The following is a 6,935-nucleotide window of genomic DNA, read 5'->3' on the forward strand; positions in this document are numbered from 1 at the left end:
ACTCTAGGGCTTTAAATCCACAACAATAGCATTTATACAAACCCATAACTTATTTCTTTAAAAGTCCTATATCTCCGATGATCATGATAGTTTATCTTTATTACTTTTATATATGTGTCACGACCCAAAGTGCATCCTAGTCGTAACATGTATAAGACCCCATGAGGCCCTACACAAGTCGCTTAGCTTATATCATACAAGATGATATAAACCAAAAAGAGTTTAAAAGACATTTTTAATGATAAAGAGATTGAAAAAAAATAGCGGAAGCCTAACATAAGTCTAAAATCGCCATCTATTACATCAAAAGTGTGATTGGGACGTAACCAATACATCACATACAAAATCCGAAAGAAAAGACATGAAAGCAATAAAAGAGTGTCTGCCCTCGGAACATGAGGATTCACCAATATTTAATATCTATATAAGATCACTAGCCACGAGTATGGAAGGTAGGAGCGCAGACCCTACATTAGTGAAACAATGTAGGCAAAAGTATATGTTAGTACATGAACTGTACCAACTATGATAGCAATGCATAAAAGTTATGAAATAATGCTAAAAGGACTTTATATGGCATGCAATGACCAAGCTAAATCATAAAATAACATTTTATAAAACATAAGTCATAACCATGGTCAATGCAAGCTAAACATCTTCATTCATTTTGGCATTAGATCAACATTCTTCATTAGCATCATCATAAGAGCACATTCATTACACTTAACATTATAAAGGAACACACCACAACCTCTCTCAAAGCCTACTTGTGCAATCCATAGATGGCGTCCCATACCACCACCCACACTAAGTAGTGCATTCTTAAGAAGCCATAGTTCATTAACATTCTTTGTGGGGGTAAGCCTTAACCGACATAGACCATGTGAGCAATTCATGGAATCATGGTGTCACCCTCACCGAATAAGGGATTCCTACTTGCCTAAGGTAGGACCATTATTTTTAGCTTAAGTGGATCCACTAGCTAGACCTATGTGGGCACATAGTTATGGGATAGGGAGATTTCTACTAGATACCCCTCCTCAACTCATGGATGAGTATCCATCTTAAGAGATTGTTACTAGATACCCCAGCTCAACTCCTGGATAAGCATCCATCTCAATTCATATCCTCTCGGTGCTTAGCATTATTCCCTACAGAGTACTTGACATTCATTACATTCTTTCATTATGGGATAAGAGATTGTTACTAGATACCGCTCCTCAACTTATGGTTGAGTATCCATCTCAAACCTAACATTCATTAAAACGGAATATAGGGATTGTTACTAGATACTCCGCCTCATCTCCCGGATGAGCATCCATCCAATCCCAACATTCATTCATTGGAAAGCTCATAGATTCAAAGATGAGAATAGCCTTTCACCTAAGAATCCCTTTATTGTAAGAAAGTCCTTTCACAACAAGTCATTATCATTCATTAGAGTACATTTGAGAATAGCCTTTCAATAAGTACTTCATCATTATTAACATTATCATAGAAACTTCATTCATTATTAATTCATGAGTGTGTGTATGTGAGAATAACCTTTCACATATAGCCTCATCATTCATAGATGTTCATTGAGAAATAACATTCAATCATAACACACGTTCATTCTAAACATGATTATTATACATTCATTGAAATCACACAAACATACTTTACATCATGCTCACACATAGATCCTTCATATATAGAGGTACAAGGAAGATATTCATCAATTGAATACCACAATATACATAGTAACTAAACACCTCCATCTTTCGAGCGGATCAATAGCTCAAGCACAATTCTACTTCAATAAGTAATTAGGCCATAACTTGCCTTTCAAGGCCATGAACCAACATCAACCCATAAATCCAAACTACTACAATAGAATAGGAAATTGACATGATTCAATCACTTAATTTAACATAAACATCAATAATTCAACAATCTAAATCAATCTAGGCATAATCCATCAACATGCATTCATGATCAACAAAGTCACTTCATAAAGGCACAATTGAGGAATTGAGGGAATTCATGGGTTCATAGAATATTTTCATCATAAATCATCAGTTAAACACTAATACAATCATAATTTTTCATTAGAAACCATTTGAAAACGTTTGATGAAAGAACCCATGAGATTGAGTAAAACCCTAGATTTTTCATACTTTGAAATCACCTTTGATTGGCTCCTTGAATGAAAAGTTAGACAAGGATCAAGACTACCATACCTTGCTATTGATTCCCCACGAAAATCCTTTGAAAACCTTGAAGATTTGACCTTGAGATCTTGAAGTCTTCACCTCCAATGGAGGTTTCTAGAGAGAGACATTAAGAGGGGAGGGGAGGTTTTGATTTTGGGTTTTGAAGTACTGAGATAGAAGTCTTCACCTCCAATGGAGGTTTCTAGAGAGAGACATTAAGAGGGGAGGGGAGGTTTTGATTTTGGGTTTTGAAGTACTGAGATAAAAAATAGAGTTTAATACTTTTAATACTCTTAAAATACCATAAATAACTTAAAATAACCGTCCCACAACATAACTAAATTAATTAGCTAATTACCAAACAACCCCTCACCTTGGCTGAACCACACCAACAATACATGTGTAATCCACGAATCCCCATCCACGGATCGTGGATAAGTTGACGCCTCATGTTGTCACCTTGTGGTTCGTGGCTGTAGCATGGTAAAGGGGCCCTTGACCTACGGAGGCCATCAACGGGGTGTGGATGGACCTACTGGGTGTGGACCCCTTCCGTAGGTCACCCTCAAATTGGCAAGTTTGCTCATTTGGGGCAGCCTTGGGGTTAGACTTAGGGTCCTCCTCAAGAACCCCTAGGGTGGTTCTTGGGGAGTCGTACCTTGACGTTTAACCCCTAAACCCCTCAACCATAGCTCAGGACAACCTCAAACCACCTCAAACCTCATGACAAACTCACACACTCACTAGTTAGGCTCTAGTTTCACTTATTCGTTTTACGGGTCGTTACATTATCCCCCAGGTAGAAACATTCATCCTCGAATGACACTTAAAACACATTAAGGGGTTAACGACTCAAAATAGCAGCCCATCATGCATGCAACATCATAAACAATGCACAAAACATAGGAGGAGACATCAACTCCAACTCAAACATGTTCAATGCAATTCCAGAAAGTAGGAACTACATCTACAAACTTATTACGCAACATAACTTCATCATTTCTCATATCATTGGAGGAACTACCTTCTCCAAATCAAAGCATGCTCATCATAACATCATTAGACACATTATGCAATAACACTCAAAAGAACTTTTAGGCATGTTCAACATTTAACCTCATGAAGCATATAAGCAACTCATACTAAATGCACATTAACATAAGGAACATGAATCATATAAGTTCATTTTCTCATTTAAATATGAATTCATCAAGAACATGCATATCATATGGAGACCATGGAAACACATATCCACACAAGACTCCAAAACATGAAACAAGACAAAAAGGAACTCTTTGTCTTAGGCTTGAATAGGCATATAATGGAAGAGGTAAGGATATTGGAACTCTCAACAACCTTACTATTCAACATACTATCCCCCACTTAGGAGTAAACCCAACTAAGTCTTATCATAAAGACAACATAGAAACCTCAATACATCATTCACAACTTATAAGGAACTATCACTTACTAGTACTTTTAAACTAGGAAGGTCCTCATTACGCAACTCTTGCTCACAAAAAACCTTACCAACACCACTCAAGGTCACGTATGAGTCTACCACACCGGGTCTAAACTCCTCGAACTCACTAAACCTCATAAGGTGAGAACATCAAGCAAGCCTAACTCATGAACATCAAGGACACTCAAAGGCCTTACCATATAGGCACATTATCCCCCACTTGGGAGTAAGCCTACACAAACCCTTTTAAACTTCACTTCTTTCAATCCTAAGGTCGGAGCAAGTCATTATCAAACCTTCACACTCAACACACCTACGGATTCCTAAAACACTTTTTTTCATCAACTATTCCAACACACCTCACAACTCATCATGACTAAGTCGGGTTCTACCAACAACACAAATAACCATAAGGAAACCCATTCATACTAAAGTCACACCACAAACTATCATCCCAATCTATCAAGTCACATAGCCATAGTTGGCATCACAACCAACCTTCCTCCCTCACACCTTCTAGCATACTCCTTTCAAGTGGTCATACCGTAAAGACCATCGAATAAGAAATAAGAGAGAGACATTATAGAGTTAAACTCTATGGCACGACTTGAAGAATGAAGAAGTGAGACTTTCTTAACACCCAATAGCCTTTTATTCATAATGTGGCGTGCTCCACATTATAAACAAGACTCTACTAGATGTGGTTTGAGACATCCTAAGACCATTCCAAAATCTTGTGCTCTGATACCATATTTGTCACGACCCAGGGCTACACCCCGGATGCAACACGGCGTACTCGACCACGAAGGGGTCTCATATAAACCTCATAACATTTTTGAACATAAGAATATAGGAAAATAGAGAAGAATTTAAAACTTTCTTTACAATTGAAGACATTTTCATTAAAAAGCAACCAGAAGACATTCTAGACTTTGTCTCAAACCATCTAATACTTTGAATACAACATTGGGACTTAGCCCATACAAAAGCTTTAACATAAACTAGAAGACATAAAGAAACAAAGTGGGTTTTGTCCTCCAAACTATGAGGACTCACCAAGTCTTCATCTTCAAGCACCTTAGAAACCTACTCCTCAAGCATAGAACACCAATATCTCCAAACCCTCCACTTTGGTAAAAATGGAGAAGAATGGGGTTAGCACAATTAAGTACCAAGTATGAAAGCCATGCAAAAACATGCTTAAAATAGACATTGTTTTTTATAGTCATGATATGCCATTTTGATAAAACCTTCGTGAACATAAACATAAGAGGCATAATATTCAACCACAACCAACATGCAAGTTATTTAAACCACATTATAACATAATCATCATATAAACCTTTACCTTCACATTAGGCCTTCACCTCAAGTAACCCTCAAGCTATACTTTGTGCAATGTATGGATAGCGTCCCATACCACCATCCACACTAAAGTACCACCTTAAGGTCACCAAAAGTGAACTTACCATTCAACCTTTCCATCCTTACACAATACTCATACACAATAGCCATAAACATTAAATAAGCCACATCAACACATCAAGACCATCACCTAGGGAAACTCTAAGTCATACTTGTGCAATGTATAAGTAGCATCCCATACTACTACTCACACTAAGTACTCCTTGAAGTCACCATAGACAAGGCACATTCATATTCATTAAGTCATGACAAGTAAGTAACTCATAATACAATCCAAGTATAGCATGCATCTTCACATTAATCATAAAAGTCAACATTCTTCATTAACTTCATTACATTTAGAGCACCTTCATTCATTTTGAGATTAGATCAACATTCTTCATTAACATCATCATAAGAGCACATTCATTACACTTAACATTATAAAGGAACACACCACAACCTCTCTCAAAGCCTACTTGTGCAATGCATAGATGGTGTCCCATATCACCACCCACACTAAGTAGTGCATTCTTAAGAAGCCATAGTTCATTAACATTATTTGTGGGGTAAACCTTAACCGACACAGACCATGTGAGAAATTCATGGAATCTCGATGTCACCCTCACTGGATAAGGGATTCCTACTTGTCTAAGGTAGGGCCATTGATTTTAGCTTAAGTGGATCCACTAGCTAGACCTATGTGGGCACATAGTTATGGGATAGGGAGATTTCTACTAAATACCCCGCCTCAACTCACGGATGAGCATCCATCTCAAGAGATTATTACTAGATACCCCTCCTCAACTCCCGGATGAGCATCCATCTCAATTCATATCCTCTCGGTGCTTAGCATTATTTCCCACAGAGTACTTGACATTCATTACATTCTTTCATTATGGGATAAAAGATTGTTACTAGATACCCCCGCCTCAACTCCCGGTTGTGTATCCATCTCAAACCCAACATTCATTAAAATGGGATATAAGGATTGTTAATAGATACTCTGTCTCAACTCCCGGATGAGCATCCATCCCATCCCAATATTTATTCATTCGAAAGCTCATAGATTCAAAGATGAAAATAACCTTTCACTTAAGAATCCCCTTATTTTGTGAAATTCCTTTCACAACAAATCATTATCATTCATTAGAGTACAATTGAGAATAGCCTTTCAATAAGTACTTCATCATCGTTAACATTATCATAGAAACTTCATTCATTATTCAATCATGAGTATGTGTGTATGTGAGAATAACCTTACAAATATAGCCTCATAATTCATAGGTGTTAATTGAGAAATAACATTCAATCATAACATACTTTCTTTCTTAACATGATCATTATACATTCATTGAAATCACACACACATACTTTACATCATGATCACACTTAGATCCTTCATATATAGAGGTACAAGGAAAATATCCATCAATTCAATACCACAATATACATAGTAAGTAAACACCTCGACCTTTCAAGTGGATCAATAGCTCAACCACAATTTTACTTCAACAAGTAATTAGGTCATAACTTGCCTTTCAAGGCCATGAACCAACATCAACCCATAAATCCAAACCACAACAATAGAATAGGAAATTGACATGATTCAATCACGTAATTCAACATAAACATCAATAATTCAACAATCTAAATCAATCTAGGCATAATCCATCAACATTCATCCATCATCAACAAACCCACATCATAAAGGAACAATTGAGGAATTGAGAGAATTCATGGGTTCATAGAGTATTTTCATCATAAATCAACAATTAAACACTAATAAAATCATAATTTGTCATTAGAAACCATTTGAAAATGTTTGATGAAAGAACCCATGAGATTAAGTAAAACCCTAAATTTTTCGTACT

The sequence above is a fragment of the Solanum tuberosum genome, unplaced genomic scaffold (assembly GCF_000226075.1).
Source record: "Solanum tuberosum cultivar DM 1-3 516 R44 unplaced genomic scaffold, SolTub_3.0 scf00581, whole genome shotgun sequence".
In the NCBI taxonomy this organism is placed as follows: Eukaryota; Viridiplantae; Streptophyta; class Magnoliopsida; order Solanales; family Solanaceae; genus Solanum; species Solanum tuberosum.